The sequence below is a fragment of the Muntiacus reevesi genome, chromosome 3, assembly GCF_963930625.1.
Source record: "Muntiacus reevesi chromosome 3, mMunRee1.1, whole genome shotgun sequence".
NCBI lineage: Eukaryota > Metazoa > Chordata > Mammalia > Artiodactyla > Cervidae > Muntiacus > Muntiacus reevesi.
In genome coordinates this window covers 244,707,698-244,732,027 of record NC_089251.1, presented here as the reverse complement: position 1 = coordinate 244,732,027, position 24,330 = coordinate 244,707,698, and the positions used below count along the sequence as shown (strand labels likewise).

The 24,330-nt window shown below is 39.9% G+C and overlaps 1 pseudogene; it reads left to right on the top strand.

Annotated features, from left to right (window-relative positions):
• Positions 1 to 1,512: 1,512 nt before the first annotated feature.
• LOC136162945 (double-stranded RNA-binding protein Staufen homolog 1-like) overlaps positions 1,513 to 24,330 on the top strand; it is a 48,518-nt pseudogene continuing 25,700 nt past the window's right edge.

Here is a 24,330-nt window from a genome sequence, read left to right as displayed (position 1 = left end):
TATTTAAAGTGATGAAGGAAAGAAACCAACCAAAAACAAGCTACCCAGTAAGGTTTCATTCAGATTCAGCATAGAGATGAAAAGTTACACAAAAAAGTAAGTTAAATATATCTTAGCACTATCAAACCAGCTTTACAATAAATGCTAAAGGAATTTCTCTGATGGAAAAGAACACAACTAGAAACAAAGAAAATTACTAATGGGAAAGCTCACCAGTAAAGATAAAAGATACAATAGAGCTAGGAAATCATCCACATACACAAACACTATATCAAAACCAGCAACTGTGAGGAGAGGAGAGAACAAATGCTGGATATTGGATATGCATTTGAAATAAGAGACCAGCCACTTAAACCTGTATATACATAGACTGCTATATTAAAACCTCACGTAAACCAAAATCTATAATAGGTACACACACAAAAAAGAAAAAGCAATCCAAACACAACACTAAAGATAGTCATGATATCACAAGAGAAGAAAACAAAAGAGGAAGGGAAGGAAAAAGACCTACAAAAACAAAACCAAACAAGAAAACAATAAGGACAGACATGTTGATAATTATCTTAAATGGAAATGGACTAAATGTTCCAACCAAAAGACCCAGACTGACTGAATGGATACAAAAACAAGACCCGTATGTATGTTGTATATAAGAGACTCACTTCAGATCTAGGGACACATATAGACTGAAAGTGAAGAGATGGAAAAAGATATTCCACGCAAATGGAAATCAAAAGAAAGCTGGAGTAGGAATACTCATATCAGACAAAACTGATGTTAAAATGAGACTGTTGAAAGAGATAAAGGACATTACATAATGATCTAGGGATCAATCTAAGAAGATATAACAATTGTTATTGAATTTGCACCCGACATAGGAGCATCTCAATATATAAGGCAAATGCTGACAGCCACAAAAGGAGAAATCAACAGTAACAATAATAATTGTTAGTGGGGACTGTAACACCCCACTAACATCAATGGACAGATCATCCGGACAGAAAACCAGTAAGGAAATACAGGCCTTAAATGACACAAAAAACATCATGGACTTATAATTGATATTTACAAAACATTCCATCTGAAAGTGGCAGAATATACATTCTTCTCAAGTGCACATGGAACATTCTCCAGGGCAGATCACAGGCTGCCGGACCAGCCGGGAGATTTCAGCGAGCAACACGGCGCGTTCCTTTAGGCTAAGAAATAAAGACACAGAACAGATGGGGTCGAGAGGATCGCTGCAGTCAGCGATCATTATTTCTCAGGGTTACATTTATACTAAACCAAGAAGAGAATCTTAAGAAGAGAAAATATTTTTCCATAAACATCACTTTGAGATAACAATCACCAAAACTCTCTGATAACGTCAAGGGTTAAGAAGGGCATCCCGTTTATCTTAAGGGTGGTCGTGAAAGGCTTATCTATCTGCATCATGTGTGCATTCAAGGCTTACTAGTGTTCTGATTAACTTTGGATTCCAGGAGAGGGGTGGCGGGACAGAGAGCTATGTCCTTGAAGGGACCCTTGATAATCAATCAAGGCAGCTCCCAGAGTCAGCTCTTTCAAGCCGCTCCCCGCAACAGGCTGGGCCACAAAGTTAGTTAGTCAGTTCAGTCACTCAGTCGTGTCCGACTCTTTGCATGAATCGCAGCACGCCAGGCCTCCCTGTCCATCACAAACTCCTGGAGTTCACTCAAACTCATGCCCATCGAGTCGGTGATGCCATCCAACCATCTCATCCTCTGTCGTCCCCTTCTCCTCCTGCCCCCAATCCGTCCCAGCATCAGGGTCTTAACCTGGGTATATTTAAGAAAATTGACAAAACAGACAAAGGATTAATCTCAAAAATATACAAGCAACTCCTGAAGCTCAATTCCAGAAAAATAAACGACCCAATCAAAAAATGGGCCAAAGAACTAAACAGACATTTCTCCAAAGAAGACATACAGATGGCTAACAAACACATGAAAAGATGCTCAACATCACTCATCATCAGAGAAATGCAAATCAAAACCACAATGAGGTACCATTACACGCCAGTCAGGATGGCTGCTATCCAAAAGTCTACAAGCAATAAATGCTGGAGAGGGTGTGGAGAAAAGGGAACCCTCTTACACTGTTGGTGGGAATGCAAACTAGTACAGCCACTATGGAAAACAGTGTGGAGATTTCTTAAAAAACTGGAAATAGAACTGCCATATGACCCAGGAATACCACTTCTGGGCATACACACTGAGGAATCCAGATCTGAAAGAGACACGTGCACCCCAATGTTCATCGCAGCACTGTTTATAATAGCCAGGACATGGAAGCAACCTGCCCATCAGCAGATGAATGGATAAGGAAGCTGTGGTACATATACACCATGGAATATTACTCAGCTGTTAAAAAGAATTCATTTGAATCAGTTCTAATGAGATGGATGAAACTGGAGCCCATTATACAGAGTGAAGTAAGCCAGAAAGATAAAGAACATTACAGCATACTAACACATATATACGGAATTTAGATAGATGGTAGCGATAACCCTATATGCAAAACAGAAAAAGAGACACAGAAGTACAGAACAGACTTTTGAACTCAGGGGGAGAACGTGAGGGTGGGATATTTTGAAAGAACAGCATGTATATTATCTATGGTGAAACAGACCACCAGCCCAGGTGGGATACATGAGTCAGGTGCTCGGGCCTGGTGGGCAGGGAGGACCCTGAGGAGTCGGGTGGAGAGGGAGGTGGGAGGTGGGATCGGGATGGGGAATACGTGTAACTATATGGCTGATTCATGTCAATGTATGACAAAACCCACTGAAATGTTGTGAAGTGATTGGCCTCCAACTAATAAAATAATATTTAAAAAAAAAAAAAAAAAGAAAGAAAATTGAAACCATAATAACCAACTTCTCCAACCACAGTGCTATGAGATTAGGCATCAACTACAGGAAAAAAAACTGTAAAAGAAAAAAAAGAAACACAAACATGTGGAGGCCAAATAATATGGTACTGAACAATCAAGAGATCGCTGAAGAAATCAAAGAGGGAATTTAAAAAATGCCTTGAGACAAATGAAAATATAACAATCTAAAATCTATGGGATACAGCAAAAGCAGTTCTAAGATGGAAGCTTACAGATTACCATAAACTTCTATTGCTTATAAGCTCATGCTCAGATTGAATTTTGCTGAAATGATATAATTCATTCACAAGACATTGAGGCTTTCTCTTTGGGGTGTGCTATGTTAGAAGGAAACGGTTGCTGCCCTGAGCTCATCTACCAGCCAGTGGTCATGGGTGATGGAAACAATCACAAGGGGCAGGACAGAGGAGGAAGGGACGCCAGGAAGGGAGAGGCAGAGTGGCCGTGGAGGAGGAAGGTACGGCCAGGCCGGTGCCTGCAATCTTACTTCAGGAAACAACAAAAGCTTGAAACAACCAACCTAACCTTACACCTAAAGCAACCTAGAGAAAGAACAACAAATTAAACCTAAAGTTAGTAGAAGGAAAGACAACATAATGATCAGAGCAGAAATAAATCCAACTGAGATGAAGAAAACAATAGAAAAGATCAATGAAACTAAATGCTGGCTCCTAGAGAAAATAAAATTGATAAACCTTTAGCCAGAATCCAGAAAAAAAAAAGGGAGAGGGCTCAGATCGGTAGTATTAGAAATGAAAAAGGGGAAGTTACAACTGACACAACAGAAATACAAACGATCATAAAAGACTACCACAAGCAATTATATGCCAATAAAATGGACAACCTAGAAGGAATGGACAAATTCTTAGAATGATACAATCTTCTAAGACTGAACCAGGAAGAAATAGGAAATATGGACAGACCAATCATAAACATAGAAATTGAAACTGATTTTAAGACTTTGATAGCTTCAGCGTTGTGCCGGCAGTGGCCACATCTGGCTTGACTGTACCTTCCTCTGATCCCCGGCCCAGTGGCACCAGTCTCCTCAGGACACTCTGCTTCCCATCCACCATCCCTTCCTTCTCCCTCTTTCCCCTCCTCACCATCACTCTGCCACCCGGGACCGCCAGCCAGGGGATGAGCTCGGGACAACAGACAGTTCCTTCTAACCTGGCACACCCCAAAGAGAAAGCACCAATGTGCCTTGTGAATGAGTTAGCCCGTTTCAACAAGATTCAGTCTGAGTATAAGATTTAGTGTGAGCAAGGTCCAGTTCAATATAAGAAAGCATAACCCCTACTGTAGAGCTAAATGCACTGTACATGAAACTTGGGGGGAAAGCCGATGGATAAGCCTGTCAACCCTTACTCAAATTGGGTTCAGGCCACCTAAAGTCACAACATGAGAGGACGTGCTTATCCCCTCAGGTGCTTTAACCCATTTCCACTACTATCTTTATCAAGCTTGAAGTTGCTGTGGGAGGACAACAATTTAACAGGAAAGAGGAGACAGGCTACGAAGCATGATACTGTTGCAAAAGTTTTGAGGATCCTGCAGAATGAACCCCACCCCCACACCCCAAGAGGCTGGAGGTGAATGGAAGAGAATCAGAGGAAGAAAATCTCAATAAACCAGAAATAAATGTTTGAGATTGCACTTAAACAGAACTTGCCTGTGAATTTTGAATCTTTCCGTCTAAAGCAGGTTGCCCGGGAGAGTGGCCCACCCCACATGAGGAGCTTTGTGACCAGGGTGTTGGCTGGGGTGTTGGTGGGGGAAAGCGAAGGGAAGAGCAAGAGGATTTCAAAGAAAAACAATGCTAGAGCTGTTCTTGAGGAGCTGAAGAAATTACTGCCTACAGTTGAGCAAGTGAAGCCCGGAATCGAAAAGAAAACAAAACCCATAGTCAGACTACAAAGCATCCAGAGTACGGCCAGGGGATGAACCCGATTAGCAGACCGGCCCAGTCCCAGCAGGCAAAAAACGAGGAGGAGCCAGAGTACCTGCTCCTCACTGAGGTGGCCTCCTACGCCGCAGGGAGCCTGTGATGCAGGTGAAGGTGGGAAAACGCGCCAGAGAAGGATCAGGAACCAATGAGAAGGTGGCCAAATGCAGTGCAGACAAGAACATGCTGGAGATCCCAGGTTTCAAAAAGTCCCGCAGGCTCAGCCCACCAAACCAGCCCTCAAATCAGAGGGGGACACCAACATAGAAACCAGGGGATGGGAGAACAGTGACCTTTTATGAACCTGCCTCAGGGGATGAAAATGGGACTAGCAATGAAGAGGAGTTTAGGATGCCTTATCTCAGTCATCAGCAGCTGCCTGCTGGAATTCTTCCCATGGTGCTCCAGGGTGCCCAGGCTGTGGGAGTCAGTCAAGGACATCACACCAAAGGTTTCACCAGGGTAGCTCCGAGTCCTGCCAAGGCCCATGGTAACTTTCACGATAGTCCATGAGTTGTTGAATGAGGGCACCTAGCTGACAGCAGAGACCATTTTAAAGAATGGTCTCTTCAGGCCATGTACCTCTCACAATACCCTCTGAGCAGCTGGACTATCCTTCCAGAGTTCAGGGATTCCAGGTCGAATATAAAGACTTCCCCCAAAGTAAGACCGAGTTTGTATCTCTCATCAATTGTTCCTCTCAGCCACCTCTGATCAGCCACGGTATTGGAAAGAATGTGGAGTTCTGCCACGACATGACTGCACTGAACATCTTAAAGTTGCTGTCTGAGTTGGACCAACAAAATACAGAGACGCCAAGAACAGGAAATGGGTCAATGTCTGTGTGGGAGGTGCTGAACCTTATTTGGCCATGGACCATTGAAAACTCTCCAAATATATACTGAAAATACTGAAATTGCTTTGAAAATTTGGAATTTCTGATACCTCCCAAGGACTAGAGAAAGCAATGGTGAGGAAGGCAGGACCCTGAGGAGTCGGCATAGCTGCTCACATGTGGTTTGTCTACACTGCAGCAGCGGCTGGGGGCCAAGTGGGTTTGCCAAACACCCCTGGATCCATTGGGAAACCAGCAGGTCCATGCCCCCAGGCACCCTAGTGCTTGGTTTTGGTGGGGTTTTTGTTTGTTTGTTTTGGGTGTTTTACTATTTTTTCCCTTGCTGTGTGAAAGAAGAAACAGAAAGCAGGACCCCTTCTCAAACTGGCTCACACAAACACTTCAGGACAAATCCTGGACACTCACGCTGGAGAAAGGCCTTAGTCTGGCCCCAGAGCTGAAAGCACCAGAGAAAATCAAATGCTTCCTCCTCGGCCAGAGCGGACCTTCTTGGCGTGCTCTGGTGCACACCACTGCTCTTGTCTAAAAGAGATACGTATTCTTAGTTTCATTATTTTCTTTTGATTGAAATGACACTATATAAATTTTCATTTGAGTTTCTCAATTGTGTCTAGTTACATAGCACAGTTTAGAAATTCGTCTGAGACTGACTTAATCAGTAATCTAATTAGCAAAGATCATATCCATGTGTATGTGGTTACACATTTTTATTTCATTGGACTAACCCAGGACCATTTCAGTGATGCAAACTGTGTGCCTTCTGGTTTAACTGAAACAGTCCAACTTTGATGCTGTCTCCCACAGTTTTATACATTGGGCAGTTTTGGAATTTTAAACTTTAAGTGATCATTTGGTTCCTTTTCTATTTTTATTTTTGTTAATGCAGCAGGAATTAAATGAACTTTAATCTTTATTTTAAAGATTATTAAACAGATTGTGTGTATATACAGATGACTCTTGACATAGCTCTCACTACACTACAGGATACGGTCTCCATGTAGCACAAGTATAACTGCAGACTGACTGTCCTGGAGTGCTTGTACTGTTGATTACATCTCCATGTAGGGCTGAAGAAAAGGACCCATGCTTATCTCTGCAACTATGTTGCTTTTGATGTTGTGTTGCTGTGCACAGAAATGTGTGTGGTGAAGTCCTGATACAGTCCAGATGAAAAGCCCAGTAGCCTTGCCAGTTTGATTCACTGTTTACGGTGGAATTTTTTTCTCCCCATGGAATGTAAGTAAAACTTAAGTGTCCGTCATCAATAAATGGTAATGCTAAACTTTTTTGTTAACTTTTTCTCAAATGCCACTACTGCTATGTTGGCCCCTCCCAACTTGCCCACTACGCTTTCTTTAAGAGAAAAACTTTGTAATGCTTGTGACTCCATTTGGGCAAAACTCTGAAGATACAAAATAACTTAGTATCAAACCATTGATCAATAAACAACTACTAATGAAAAAAAAACTTTCACAAACAAAGATCCAGGATCAGATGACTTCACACATGAATTCTACCAAACATTTAGTGAAGATTTAACACCTATCCTTCTGAAACTTCCAAGAGATTTCAGAAGGAACACTCCCAAACTCATTCTATGAGGCCACCATCACTCTGACATAAAAACCAAAGATACCACACACAAAAAATTACAGCCCAATGTCACTGATGAACATCAACACAAAAATCCTCAACAAAATACTAGCTAGCTGAATACAGAATACATTAAAAGGATCATACAACATTATTAAGTAAGAGATGCAAGGATTTTTCAGTATCTGCAAATCAGTCAGTGTGATACACCACATGAACAAAGTGAAGAGGAGAGTTCCCCAGTGTTGTATGGTCAGGATTCTGAGCTTTTACAGCCATGGCCTGGATTCAGTCCCTGGTTGGGGAACTGAAATCCTGCAAGTTGTATGGTTGATCAGCCAAAAAAACAAAATAAAAATGTGTTTTATTATTCAACTGAAGAATAAAAACCACATGATCATCTCAATAGATACAGAAAAAGCTTTAGACAAGATTTAACATCCATTTATGATTTCAAAAAAAAAAAAAACCCCTTCATGGATTGCTGCCTTGTCATGGCAAAGTGATTTGCATAACTCAATGAAGTTATGAGCCATACCACGGAGGGCCACCCAAAACAGGACAGCTCATACTGGAGAGTCCTGACAAAATGTAATCCAGCGGAGGAGGGAATGGCAAAGCACCCCAGTATACTTGCTGAGAATCTCATGAACTGTATAAAAAGACAAAAAAGATGATAGCAAAAGATGAGTCCCTCAGGTCGGAAGGTATCAAATAATCCACTCGGGAAGAGTGGAGGGCAACTACTAATAGCCCCAGAAAGAATGAAGTGGCTGGGCCAAAGTGAAAACAGCTCTCAGTTGTGGATGTGTTTGGTGATGACCGTGATTTCCAATGCTGCAAAGAACAGTACTGCACAGGAACCTGGAACGTGAGGTCCATGAATCAAGGTAAATTAGATGTGGTCAAGCAGAAGATAACATCAACATCTCAGGAATCAGTGAACTAAATGGATGGGAATGGGCAAATTAATTCAGATGACCATTATATCTACTACGGTGGGCAAAGAATCCCATAGAATAAATGGAGTAGCCCTCATAATCAACAAGAGAGTCTGGAATGCAGTACTTGGGTGCAACCTCAAAAATGAAAGAATGATCTCAGTTCATTTGAGAATGACTCCATTCAAGTCATTCAACATCACAGTAATTGACATCTATGCCCCTACCACCAATGCTGAAGAAGCTGAAGTTGATCAGAAGACCTAGAAGACCTCCTAGAACACACACCCAAAAAAAAAAAAAAAAAAAAAAAAAATGTTCTATTCATCATTGGGATTGGAATACAAAGGTAGGAAGTAAAGAAATTCCTGGAGTAACAGGCTGGTTTGGCCTTGGAGTACAAAATGAAGCAAGGCAAAGGCTAACTGAATTTTGCCAAGAGAATGCTCTGGTCATAGCAAACACCCTTTTTCAACAACACAAGAGATGACTTTACACATGGACATCCCCAAATCATCAATACCGAAATAAAGTTGAAGAAGCTGTATACAGTGAGCAAAAAAAAAAAAAACAACACTGGAGCTGACTGTGGCTCAGATCATCAGCTTCTCATAGCAAAATTCAGGATTAATCTAAAGATAACAGGGAAAACCACTAGATCATCCAAGTAGAACTTAAATCAAATCCCCTGTTTCATGCAAAGATGGACACCATAAAGGACAGAAATGGTAACAGAAGCAGAAGAGATTAAGAAGAGGTGGCAAGAATATACAGAAGAACTACATACACAAAAAAGATCTTCATGATGCAGATAATCACAATGGTGTGATCAGTCACCTAAAGCCAGACATCCTGGGATGTGAAGTGAAGTGGGCCCAAGGAAGCATCACTACGAACAAAGCTAGTGGAGGTGATGGAATTCCAGTTGAGCTATTTCAAATCCCCTAAGATGATGCTGTGAAAGTGCTGCACTCAATATGCCAGCAAATTTGGAAAATTCAGTGGCCACAGGACTGGAAAAGGTCAGTTTTCATTCCAATCCCTAAGAAAGGCAAGGCCAAGGAATGCTCAAACTACTGCACAATTGCACTCATCTCACACGCTAGCAAAGTAATGCTCAAAATTCTCCAACCCAAGCTTTGACAGTATGTGAACCATGAACTTCCAGATGTTCAAGTTGGATTTAGAAAAGGCAGAGGAACTAGAGATCAAATTGCCAACATTGCTGAATCATAGAAAAAAGCAAGAGAGTTCCAGAAAAATATCTACTTCTGCTGTACTAACTATATCAAAACCTTTGACTGTGTGGATCACAACAAACTGTGGAAAATTCTTAAAGAGATGGGAATATCAGATCACCTTACCTGCCTCCTGAGAAATCTGTATGCAGGTCAAGAAGTAACAGTTAGAACTGGACATGGAACAACAGACTGGTTCCAAATTGGGAAAGGAGTACGTCAAGGCTGCATATTGTCACCCTGCTTACTTACCTTATTATACACAGAGTACATCATGCGAAATGCCAGGCTGGATGAAGCACAAGCTGGAATCAAGATTGTTGGGAGAAATACCAATAACCTCAGATATGTAGATGACATTACATTTATGGCAGAAAGCAAAGAACTAAAGAGCTTCTTGATAAATGTAAAAGAAGAGAGTGAAAAAAATTGGCTTAAAGCTCAACATTCAGAAAACTAAGATCGTGGCATCTGGTCCTATCACTCATGACAAATAGATGGGGAAACAATGGAAACAGTGACAGAATTTATTTTGGGGGGCTCCAAAATCACTCTAGATGGTGACAGTAGCCATGAAATTAAAAGATGCTTGCTCCTTGGAAGAAAAGCTATGACCAACCTAGACAGCATATTAAAAAGCAGAAACATTACTTTGCCAACAAAGGTCCATCTAGTCAAAGCTATGGTTTTTCCACTAGTCATGTATGGATGTGAGAGTTGGACTATAAAGAAAGCTGAGCGCCAAAGAATTGATGCTTTTGAATTGTGGTGTTGGAGAAGACTCCTGAGAGTGCCTTGGACTGCAAGGAGATCCAACCAGTCCATCCTAAAGGAAATCAGTCCTGAATATTCATTGGAAGGACTGATGCTGAAGCTGAAACTCCAATACTTTGGCCATCTGATGCAAAGAGCTAAATCACTGGAAAAGATCCTGATGCTGGGAAAGATTGAAGGCAGGAGGAGAAGGGGATGACAGAGGATGAGATAGTTGGATGGCATCACTGACTCAATGGACATGTATCTGAGTAGACTCCAGGAGTTGGTGATGGACAGGGAGGCGTGGTGGGCTACAGTCCATGGGGTCACAAAGAGTTGGACATGACTGAGGAACTGAACTGAACTGATAAATATACAGGGAAGGTGATGAATAGATTCAATGGATTAGATCTAGTAAGCAGTGTGCCTTAAGAACTATGGACAGAAGTCCATAATGCTATACAGAAGGTAGCAAACAAAACCATCCCAAAGAAAAAGAAAAGCAAGAAGGCAAAGTGGTTATCTGAGGGGAGGCTTTACGAATAGCTGAAGAAACAAGTGAAATGGAAGGGAGAAAAGGAAAGGTACACCCAACTAAACAGAGTTCCAAAGAATAACAAGGAGAGACAGGAAGGCTTTCTTCAATGAACAATTCATAAACATAGAGGAAAACAACAGAAGGTGAAAGACTAAAGATCTCTTCAGGAAAACTGGAAGTATCAAGGGAACATTTCACCCAAAGATGAGCACAATAAAAGACAGAAACTATGGTTGAGACCTAGTGGAAGCAGAAGAGATCCAGAAGAGATAGAAAGAAACTGTACATAAAACTGCACAAAAAAGATCTTAATTAACCAGATAACTACGATGGTGTGGTTAGTCACCCACAGCCAGACATTCTGGAGTGTGAAGCACTGCTGTGGACAAAGCTAGTGGATGCAATGGAATTCCAGTAGAGGGTTTAAAACCCTAAAAGATGATGTCATCAGAGTGTTGCATTGAACATGTCAGCAAATATGGAAGACTCAGCAGTAGCCACAGGACTGGAAAAAGTCAATCCCCATCCCAATTCCCAAGGAGGACAGTACTAAAGAATGTTCAAACCATCGGACAATTGCAGGATTTCCTATGCTAGTAAGGTCATGCTTAAAATCATGCATGCTAGACTTCAGCATTATGTGAACCAAGAACTTCCAGACATCCAAGCAGGGTTTAGAAAGGAAGAGGAGCCAGAGATCAAATTGCCAAAATTCGCTGGATCATAGAGAAAGCATGGGAAATCCAGAAAAACATCTACTTCTGTTTCATCAACTACACTAAAGCCTTTGACTTTGTGGATCATAACAAACTGTGAAAAGCTCTTAAAGAGATGGGAATACCAGACCATCTTACCTGTCTCCTGAGAAAGCTGTATGCAGGTCAAGAAGCAACAGTTAGAAACTTGCATGGAACAACTCATTGGTACAGGATTGAGAAAGGAGTATGACAGGGCTGTCTGTGGTCACTCTGTTTATTTAACCTATATGCTAAGCACATCATGAGAAATGCAGGGCTAGATGAGTTACAAGCTGGAATCAAAACAGGTGGGAGAAACATCAACAACCTCAGATATGTGGATGATACCACTCTAATGACAGAAAGCGAAGAGGAACTAAAGAACCTCTTGATGAAGTGAAGGAGGAGAGTGAAAAAGCCGGCTTAAAACTAAAAATTAAAAAAAAAAAAAAAAGATCATGGCATCCAGTCCCATTACTTTATGACAAGTAGAAGGGGAAAAGGTGGAAGCGGTGAAAGATTTCCTCTTCATGGGCTCTAATATCACTGAAGATGATGACTGTGGCCATGAACTAAGAAGATGATTGCTTCTTGGCAGGAAAGCTATGACAAACCTACATACAGTGTGTGTTGAAAAGGAGAGATATCACTCTGCCAACAAAGGTCCACGGAGTCAAGGTTATGGTCTTTCCAGTGGTCACGTATGGTTGTGAGACCTGGACCATAAAGAAAGCAGGACGCCAAAGTTTTGATGCCTTTGAACTGTAATGCTGGAGAAGACTCCTGAGAATCCCTAGGACAGCAAGGATATTGGATGGGGTACCGGGATGGGGAATACGTGTAACTCTATGGCTGATTCATATCAATGTATGACAAAACCCACTGAAAAATAAAAAATAAAAAAAAAAAAAGGAAAAAAAAAAAAAGAAAAAAAAAACAGTCAATGTTAAAGGAAATCAACCATGAATACTCATTGGAAGGACTGATGCTGAAGTTCCAGTATTTTGGTCACCTGATACAAACACTGACTCATTGGAAAAGTACCTGATACTGGGAAAGATTGAGGGCAGAAGAGGAGGGTATCAGAGGTTGAGATGGCTGGATGGCATGATCTACCCAATGGACATGAACTTGGGCAAACTCCGGGAGATGATGAGGGACAGGGAGGCCTGGTATGCTGCAGTCTATGGGGTTGCAAAGAGTTGGACACAACTGGGTGACTGAAAAACATAATTAAAAAAAAGAGAGAGAGAGAAAACTCTAGAAACTGGGTAAAGAAAACACCTTCCTAAACATAACAAAGGCCACATATGACAAACCCACAGATAATATCATACTCAACAATGAAAAGTGAAAGTATTTCTTCTAGGATCAGTTCAGTTCAGCTGCTCAGTCGTGTTCAACTCTTTGTGACCTCATGGACTGCAGCACGCCAGGCTTCCCTGTCCATCAACAACTCCCGGAGCTTACTCAAACTCATGTCCATTGAGTCAGTGATGACATCCAACTATCTCATCCTCTGTCGTCGCCTTCTCCTCCCGCCTGCAATCTAGGTGAGGGATCACACCATTACAGTTGTCTGGGTCATGAAGATATTTTTTCTATAGTTCTTCTTGTGTATCCTTGTCACCTCTTCTTAATCTTTTCTGCTTCTGTTAGGTCCATACCATTTCTATCCTCTATTGTGCCCATCTTTGCATGAAATGTTCCCTTGGTATCTCTAATTTTCTTGAAGAGATCGCTAGTCTTTCCCATTCTATGGTTTTCCTCTATTTCTTTGCACTGATCACTGAGGAAGGCTTTCTAATCTCTCCTTGCTATTCTTTGGAACTCAGCATTCAGATGGGTATATCTTTCCTTTTCTCCTTTGCCTTTAGCTTCTCTTCTTTTCTCAGCTATTTGTAAGGCCTCCTCAGACAACCATTTTGCCTTTCTGCATTTCTTTTCCTTGGGGATGGTCTTGATCACTGCCTCCTGTACAATGTCACCTCTGTCCATAGTTCTTCAGACACTCTATCAGATCTAATCCCTTGAACCGATTTGTCACTTCCACTGTACAATCATAAGGGATTTGATTTAGGTCATACCTGAATGGTCTAGTGTTTTTCCCTTCTTTCTTCAATTTAAGTCTGAATTTGCAGTAAGGAGTTCATGACCTGACCCACAGTCAGCTCCCGGTCTTATTTTTGCTGACTGTATAGAGCTTCTCCATCTTCGGCCGCAAAGAATATAATCAGTCTGAGTTCAGTATTGACCCATCTGGTGATGTCCATGTGTAGAGTCTTCTCTTGTGTTATTGGAACAGGGTGTTTGCTCTGACCAGTGCATTCTCTTGGCAAAACTCTGTTAGTCTTTGCCCTGCTTCATTCTGTACTCCAAGGCCAAACTTGCCTGTTATGCCAGGTATCTCTTGACTTCCTACTTTTGCATTCCAGTCCCCTATTATGAAAAGGACATCTTTTTTGGGTGTTAGTTCTAGAAGGTCCTGTAAGTCTTCATAGCACCGTTCAACTTCAGCTTCTTCAGCATTACTGGTTGGGGCATAGACTTGGATTACCATGATATTGAATGGTTTGCCTTGGAAATGAACAGAGATCATTCTGTCGTTTTTGAGATTGCAATCAAGTACTGTATTTTCAGACTCTTTTGTTGACTATGAGGGCTATTCCATTTCTTCTAAGGGATTCTTGCCCACAGTAGTAGGTATAATGGTCATCTGAGTTAAATTCACCCATCCCAGTCCATTTTAGTTTGATGATTCCTAAAATGCCAATGTCCACTCTTGTTGTCTCCTGTTTGACCACTTCCAATGGACCAAACATTCCAGGTTCTTAAGCAGTATTGTTCTTTACAGCATCGGACTTTACTTCCATCACCCATCACATCCACAACTGGGTGTTGTTTTCGCTTTGGCTCCATCTCTATTCTTTCTGGAGTTATTTCTCCACTGTTCTCCACTAACACATTAGGCACCTACCAACCTGGGGAGTTCATCTTTTAGTGTCCTATCTTTTTGCCTTTTCATACTGTTCATGGGGTTCTCAAGGCAAGAATACAGAAGTGGTTTGCCATTCCCTTCTCCAGTGGACCATGTTTTGTCAGAACTCTCCACCATAACCCATCTGTCTTGGGTGGCCCTACATGGAATGGCTCATAGTTTCATTGAGTTAGACAAGGCTGTGATCCATGTAATCAGTTTGATTAGTTTTCTGTGATTGTGGTTTTCATTCTATCTACCCTCTGATGGATAAGGATAAGAGGCTAATGGAAGATTCCTGATGGGAGAGACTGAGGGGAAATTTGGGTCTTGTTCTGATGGGCGGGGCCATGCTCTATAAATCTTTAATCCAATTTTCTGTTGATGGGCGGAGTTGTGCTCCCTCCCTGTTGTTTGACCTGAGGCCAAAATATGGTGGAGGTAATGAAGATAATGGTGACATCCTTCAAAAGGTCCCATACAGGCACTGCTGCACTCAGTGCCCCAGACCCTGCAGCAGGCCACCGCCAACCCACACCTCTGCTGGAGACTCCTGGACACTCACGGGCAAGTCTGGGTCAGGCTCTTGTAATGTCACTGCTCCTTTCTCCTGGGTCCTGGTGTGCACAAGGTTCTGTTTGTGCCCTCCAAGAGTCTGTTTCCCCAATCCTGTGTAAGTTCTGGTGGCTCTATGGCAGGGTTAATGGCAACCTCCTCCAATAGGGCTTATGCCATTCCCAGGTCTGCTGCACCCAGAGACCCTGTGGCAGGTCACTACTGACCTGTACCTCCACAGTAGATGCTCTAACACTCAAAGGCAGGTCTGTCACAGTTTTTGTGGGGTCTAGGATCAGGAACAAGACAAATATTCAATCTTGCCACTTTTATTCAACATCATCTTGGAAGTCCTAGTGATAGCAATCAAAGAAAAAGAAATAAAAGGAATCCAAATTGGAAATAGAGAAGTGAAACTGTCACTGTTTGCAGAAGACATGATACTATACACAGAAAATTTTAAAGATGTCATCAGAAAACTACCAGAGATAATCAATGAATTTGGTAAAGTTGAAGGGTACAAAATTAATGTACAGAAATCTCTTGCATATCCTATACACTAAAAATGAAAGATCAGAAAGAGAAATTAAGGAAACAATCCCATATGCCGTAGCAAAAAAAGAAAAATAATAAACTAACTTAAGAATAAACCCACCTAAGGAGGGAAAGGACCTGTACTCATAAAATTGTAAAACACTGATGAAAGAAATCAATGATGACACAAACAGAATAGATATCATGTTCTTAGACTGAAAGAATCAACACTGGGAAAATGAGTATACTATCTGAAGCAATCTATATAGTCAATGTAATTCCTATCAAATTATCGATGCAGTCTTCACAAAATTAGAACAATTTTTTTTTACAATGTGTATAAAAACACAAAAACCCTGAATAGCAAAAGCAATCTTGAGGAAGAAAGATTAAGCTGGAAGAATTAGGCTCCCTGGCTTCAAACTATACTACAAAGCTACAGTGATCAAGACAGTATGTTTTTGTGCCAATACCATAAATATAAATCATTGGTACAGACTATAAATCCAGAGATAAACCCACACACCTATAGTCATCTTATCTTTGACAAAGAAGGCAAAAATATACAACAGAGAAACGACAGTTTATTTAATACATGGTGCTGGGAAAACTTGACAGCTACATGTTAAAAAAAATGAAATTAGGACAAAACCTAGCATCATACACAAGAATAAACTCAAAATGGATTAAAGACCTAAGTGTAAGACCAGACACTGGAAAACTCTTAGAGGAAAACATAGGCAGAATATTCTTTGACATAAACTGCAGCAATAATTTTTTTTTTCACTCACCAACTAGAGTAATGAAAATAAAAACAAAAAATAAACAAATGGGATCTTATTAAATTTAAAAGCTTTTGCAGAGCAAAAGATACCTTGAACAACATGAAAAGACAATCCTGAGAATGGGAGAAAATATTTGCAAGTAAAAAAAGTTTTAAAAGGTTAATTTCCAAAATATACAAACAGCTGAATGCATCTCAATATAAAACAAAAACAACTTACTCAAAAAATGGGTGGAAGATCTGGACATTTCTCCAAACAAGATACACAGATGGCCAAGAGGCACATGAAAAGATGCTCAACATCACTAATTATTAAGCAAATGCAAATCAAAATTACAGTAAATATCACTCTCAAAGTCAGAATGGACATCATTAAAAATCTACAAAAAATAAATGCTGGAGAGGGTGTGGAGAAAAGGGAACCCTCTTGCATGAATGTATGGAATGCAAATTGGTACAGCCACAGTGTAAAACAGTACGTAGGTTCCTTTAAAACCTGAAAATAGAACTACCATATGACCCAGCATTCCTACTATTGGGCATATACCCTGAGAAAATCATAATTCAAAAAGACGGAAGCACCCCACAGTGTTCACTGCATCACTGTTACTATTATAGCCAGGACATGGAAGCAACCTAAATGTCTGTTGACAGATGAATGGAAAAATATATGGCACATATATACAATGATATCTTACTCAACCATAAAAAAGGAATGAAACTATATTTTTATGTTTCTACAAATTTTTATGCTTCTTCTATTTTTATGTCTCTACAAATTTGTAGAGACAGAAATGGACTCAGAGTCTGTCATAGGAACTCTGAGGTAAGTCAGAAATAGAAAAACAAACATCATATATTAATGCATATATGTGGACTCTAGAAAACAGTACAGATAAACCTATTTTCAAGGCAGGAATGTAGATGCAGACCTACACAATGACATGTGGACACGAAGGAGTTGAGGTAGGATGAACTGGAAGATTGGGACTGACATACCCTACCATGTGTAAAACAAATAGCTAGTGGAAAACTGCTATAGCAGAGAGGACTCGGCTCAGTGCTTTGTGGTGACCTAGATAGGTGAGATGAAGGCGGGTTAGAGGGAGGTCCCAGAGAAAGGGGATATACAAATATATATGTGAATGGCTGATTCATTCTGTTGTATAACAGAAATCAGTACAACATTGGAAAGCAACTATACGCCAATTTAAAATATGATCATCTCACTAGATACAGAAAGAGTGACTGATGATATAACATGTATTTATGATAAAAACTCTAGAGAAAGAGGCAAAGAGGGAACCTTCCTCAATACAATAGAGGAGGCCATACATGACAGGCCACAGCTAACATCATATTCAACAGCAAAAGGCTGAAAGCATTTCCTCTCAAATAAGGAAGAAGACAAGAATGTATACCCATACCACTTTCATTCAACATAGTCTTGGAAGTTCTAGCCACAATAATCAAAGAAAAATAAATAAAGGAATTCAAATTGGAAAAGAAGTAAAACTGTCACTGTTTGCAGATGACAGGATACTATAGGATGGCTATATATACATTATACTATATATGACCAGGATTTTAGAAAATTCTAAAGATGATACGAGAAAGCCATTGACTGGGAATGTGTGTTTCTCGACCTCATGGACTCTAGCCTGCCAGGCTCCTCTGTCCATGGAATTCTCCAGCCTAGAATACTGCAGTGGGTGGCCATTTCCTTCTCCAGGGGATCTTCCCAACCCATCTCTGGGGGATCTACCCAACCCAGGAATCAAACTCGGGTCTCCTGCATTGCAGGCAGATTCTTTATGACTGAGCCACCAGGGAAGCCTAAAAACCACTAGATTTCATCAATAAATTTGATAAAGTTACAGGAGAGAAAACACACAGAAACCTGTTACACATCTATATACTAATAATGAAACATCTATACACTAATAATGAAAGATCAAAAGGAAGAAATTAAGGAAATAATTCATTTACCATTGCAGCAAAAAGAATAAAATACTTAGGAATAAACCTACCTTCTTAAGGTGGCAAAAAGACCTATACTCTGACACTGATGAAAGAATTTGAAGATGATACAAACAGATGGAAAGACAGATCAAGTTCATGGACTGGAAGAATCAATGTTATCAAAATGACTATACTACTCAAGGCAATCTACATAGTCAATGCATTTCTTATTGAATCATCAATGGCATTTTTCACAGAATTAAAACAAAAACTTTATAAATTGTATGGAAACACAAAAGACACCAAATAGACAAAGCACTCCTGAGAAAAAAAATGGAGCTGGAGGAACCCATGATATTAAACTAATACAAAGCTACAGGAATCAAATAGTATGGAACTAGCACAAAAATAGACATATAGATCAAATGGGACAGGATAGAAAACCCAGAGATAAACTCACACCCCTATGATCAATTAACCTACAACAAAGGAAGCAAGAATATACAATGTAGAAAAGACAGTCTCTACAAGAAGTGGTGCTTAGAAGACTGGACAGTTGCATATAAAACAATGAAAATAGAAAACTAAGAAACACCTTACACAAAAGTAAACTTGAAATGGACCAAAGACCTAAATATAGTGCTAGACACTATAAAACTCCTGGAGGAAAACATAGTTAGAACACTATTCCATGAACTGCAGCAATATCTTTTTGAATCCACCTCATTTTGCATAGAAAATGAAACCATAAACAAGATAAAAAGACAAGGCTCAGAATAGAAGAAAATATTTGCAACTGAAATGACTGACAAGGGATTAGTTTCCAAAATATTCAAACAGTTCATGAAGCTCAGTATTTTTTCTTTTTTGAAGCTCAGTATTAAAAAAAAAAAAAAAAAATCAAACAATCCAATCAAAAAAAAAAAATGGGCAAAAGATCTATATAGACATATCTCTAAAGACAAAGTACAGATGACCAAAAAACACATGAAAAGATGCTCAGCATCACTAATTATTACATGAATGCAAATCAAATCTATAGTACAATCATCACCTCACACTAGTCAGAATGGCCAGTATCAAAAAGCTCACCAATGATAAAAGTGGGAGAAAAGTGAACCCTCTTAGACTGTGGGTGGGAATAAAAGTTGCGACAGCCACTGTGGTGAACAGTATAGATGTTCCTTTGAAAACAGAAAATACAACTATTATATGATCCAGCAATCCAACCATATATAACCTCAGAAAATCATGATTCAAAAAGACACAGTCACCCACAAAGGTCACTGTAGCAGTATTTACAACAGCCAGGATGGAAGCAACCTAAATGTCCATTGACAAACAAATGCATGAAAAAGATGTGGTACATGTATATAAAATGATATATTACTCACCCAGCACAGTGCTAAAGAACCCACCTGTCAATGCAGAAGATGCAAGAGATGTGGATTCAATCCCTGGGTCAGGAAGATACCCTGGAGGAGGGCATGGCATTCCATTTCAGTACTCTTGCCTAGAGAATCCCATGGACAGAGGAGCCTGGTGGGCTACAGTTCATAGGGTCACAAGGAGTTGGACATGACTGAAGCAGTTTAGCACACACGCAAGGAGGAATGAAACTAGGTCATATGTAGAGGTGTGGAAGGACCTAGAGTCTAGCATATATAGTAAAGTAACTCAAAAAGAAAAGGACAAATATATATTCACACGTATGTATGGATTTTTTAAAAAATGGTACAGATAAACTTAGCAATGCAGATCTAGACAATGGATATTTGGATATGAGGCTGGGAAGGAGGGTGGGGTGAATTGGAAGACTGGGATTGACATACAGTACCATCAGTGAAATAAATAGCTACTGTGAACTGCTATGGCAAAGGGAGCTCAGCTCAACGGCCTGTCATGACCTAGATCAGTGGGATGGAGGGGCTTTGGAGGGTGGTCCATGAGGGAGGGGATATACGTATACATATAGCTGATTCATTTCATTGTATAACAGAAACCAGTACAACTTCATCAAGCAACTTTATCCCAACTTAAAAAAAAATCATTGGGAATAGATACAGAAAGAACTCTTGATCACATTTCACATTCATTTATGATAAAAACTCTCAAGAAAGGGAGAAGGAGAAACCTTCCTCAACATAATAAAGGCCATATATAAAAAACCCAAAGATAACATCAACTCAATGGTGAAAAGCTGAAAGCATTTCCCATATGATCAGGAATGAGACAAGAATGTTGACTCTTACCATTTTTATTCAACATAGTATTGAAATTCTAGTCACAGTAATCAATGTAAAAGAAATAAAGGAATTCAAGCTGTAAAAGAAGCAAAACAGTCCCTGTTTGCAGATGACAAAATGCTATACATATAAAATCCTAAGGATGCTACCAAAAAAATCACTAGAAGTCATCAATAAATTTGATAAAGTTGTGAGAGAAAATGAATACACAGAAATCTGTTGCACATCTATACATGAATAACAACAGATCAAACAGAGAAATTAAGGAAACAACTCACTTACCATTGCATAAAAAAGAATAAAATACCAAGGAATAAACCTATGTAGGGAGGGAAAAATCTATACTGTGAAAATGATAAGACACAGATAAAAGAACTTGAAGACAACACAAATGTATGGAAAGAGATCATATTCTTGGATTGCAAGATTCAATACTGTCAAAATGGCTACTATACAAGGCAATCAACATGTTCAGTTCAATTACTACTGAATTACCAATGTCATTTTTTTTGCAGAATTAAAGCATTTCAAAATTTGTATGGAAATACAGAAGATCAGAAATAACCAAAACAACCTGGAGAAAGAAAAATGGAGCTGTGGGAATCAGGCTCCCTGGTTTCAAACTATACTACAAAGCCACAGTATTCAAACAGTATGGTATAGGCACAAAAATAGACATATAGATCAAATGGGACAGGATAGAAAATCCAGAGATAAACCCACACCTCTATGATCAATTAATATACAACAAAGGAGGCAAGAATATACAGTGGAGAAAAGATACTCTCTTCAAAAAGTAGTGCCCAGAAGACTGGAGAGTTACATGTAAAAGAATGAAATTAGAACACTAAAGAACACCATATGCAAAAGTAAACTCAAAATGGATTAAAAACTAAAATTATTGCTAGATGCCATAAAACTCTCAGACAAAAACATAGGCAAAACTCTTTAATATAAACTTCAGCAGTAGGCAGAAGTCTTTGATATAAACTTCAGCAGTATCTTTTTGATCTATCTCCTACAGTAATAAAATTAAAACAAAAATAGACAAATGGGCCTTGTTGTTCTGTCACTCAATCATGTATCTTTGTGACCCCATGGATTGCAGCATGCCAGGCTTCCCTGTCCTTCACTATCTCCCAGAGTTGGCTCAAACTCATGTTCATTGAGTCGGTAATGCCATCCAATCATCTTGTTCTCTGTCATCGCCTTTTCCTCCTGCCTTCTATCTTTCCCAGCATCAGGGTCTTTTCCAACGAGTCAACTCTTTACATCAAGTGGGCAAAGTACTGGAGCTTCAACTTCAGCATCAGTCCTTCCAATGAATATTCAAGGTTGATTTCCTTTAGGATTGACTGGTTTAATCTCCTTGCAGTCCAAGGGACTCTCAAGAGTCTTCTCCAACACTACAGTTCAAAAGCATCAATTCTTTTGTGCTCAGCCTTCTTTATGGTCCAACTCTCACATGCATACATGACTACTGGAAAAACCACAGCTTTGACTAGATGGACCCTTGTTGGCAAAGTAATGTCTCTGCTTTTTAATACGCTTTCTAGGTTGGTCATAACTTTTCTTCCAAGGAGCAAGCGTCTCTTAATTTCATGGCTGCAGTCATCATCTGCCGTGACTTTGGAGCCTAAGAAAATCTGTCTCTGTTTCCACTGTTTCCCCATCTATATGCCATTAAGTGAGGGGACCAGATGCCATGATCTTCATTTTCTGAATGTTGAGTTTAAAGTCAGCTTTTTCACTCTCTTCTTTCACCTTTTTTTCCCCATTTATTTTTATTAGTTGGAGGCTAATTACTTTACAGTATTGTAGTGGTTTTTGCCATACATTGACATGAATCAGTCATGGATTTACATGTGTTCCCCATCCCGATCCCCCCTCCCTCTCCATCCCATCCCTCTGGGTCTTCCCAGTGCACCAGCCCTGAGCACTTGTCTCATGCATCCAACCTGGGCTGGTGACCTGTTTCACCCTTGATAGTATACTTGCTTCAATGCTGTCTTCTTTCACCTTTATCAAAGAGGCGCTTTAGTTCCTCTTTGCTTTCTGCCATAAGGGTGGCATCATCTGCATATCTAAGGTGACTGGTATTTCTCCCAGCAATCCTGATTTCAGTTTGTGCTTCATCCAGTCCAGCATTTCGCATGATGTGCTCTGCATATAAGTTAAACAACAGGGTGATAATATGTAGCCTTGACATATTCCTTTCCCCATTTTGAACCAGTCTGTTGGTCCATGCTTGTTTCTGTTGCTTCTTGACCTGCATACAGGTTTCTCAGGAGGCAAGAAAGGTGGTCTGGTATTTCCATCTTTTAAAGAAGTTTCCACAGTTTGTTGTGATCCACACAGTTAAAGGCTTTAGCATAGTCAATGAAGCAGATGTTTTTCTGGAATTTTCCTGTTTTTTCAACGATCCATCGGATGTTGACAATTTTATCACTGGTTCCCCTGCCTTTTCTAAATCCAGCTTGTACATCTGGAAGTTCTAGGTTCACATATTGTTGAAGCCTAGCTTGGAAGATTTTGAGCATGACCTTAATAACATGTGAAATGAGTGTAATTGTGCAATAGTTTGAACATTCTTTGGCATTGCCCTTCTTTGGGTTTGGAATGAAAATTGGCCTTTTCCAGTCCTGTGGCCACTGCTGAATTTTCCAAATTTGCTGGCATATTGAATGTAGCACTTTCACAGCATCATCTTTTAGGATTTGAAACAGTTCAGCTGGAATTTCATCATCTCCACTACCTTTGTTTTTAGTGATGCTTCTTAAGGCCCACTGGATGTCACACTCCAGGATGTCTGGCTCTAGGTGAGTGATCACACCATCACAGTTACACGGTCATTAAGATATTTTGTAATGGAACCTAATTAAATGTTAAAACTTCTGCATAGCCCAGGAACCATAAACAAGACAAAAAACCAACCCTCAAAATAGGAAAAGTATCACCAAATGAAGTGACTACAAGGGATTAATTTCCAAAATATACAAACAGCTCATATAGCTCAGTATCCAAAAACATTGAACAGTCCGATCAAAAAAATTGGAAGAATATCTACAAAGACACTTTTCAAAGAATGTACAGATAGCCAGAACATCTGAAAAGATGGTCAACATCACTAATACTAGAGAAATGCAAATCAAACCTACAGTACCATCATCACTTCACACAGATTACAATGGCCATCATAAAACTTTCACAATAGTAAATGCAGAGTGTGTAGAGAAAAGAGTACCCTCTTGGAGTGTAGGTGAGAATGTAAATTGGTACAGCCACTGTGAAGAACAGTATGAAAGTTCCCTTAAAAAACTGAAAATATAATGATCATATAAACCAGTAATCCCACTATTGGTCATATAACCTGAGAAAACCATAATTCGAAAGGACACATGCATCCTCAGTGTTCACTGCAGGAGTATTTACAACTGCCAGGATAAGGAAGAAGCCTAAAAGTTCACTGAGAGATAAATGGATAAAGAAGATGTGGTATATATATATAATGGTATATTATCTACCCATAAAAATGAAAAAAATTGGGTCATTTGTAGAGATGTGGATGGACCTAGACCTGAAATATAGAGGGAAGTCAAGAAATAGAAAAACAAATATTGGTTATTAATGGATATATGTGGTCTCTAGAAAAATGGTACAGATAAACCTACTTCCAGGGTAGGAATAAAGATGGAGACCTAGACAATGGATATGCAGACAGAGGACAAGGGTTTGGCAGGGTGGGG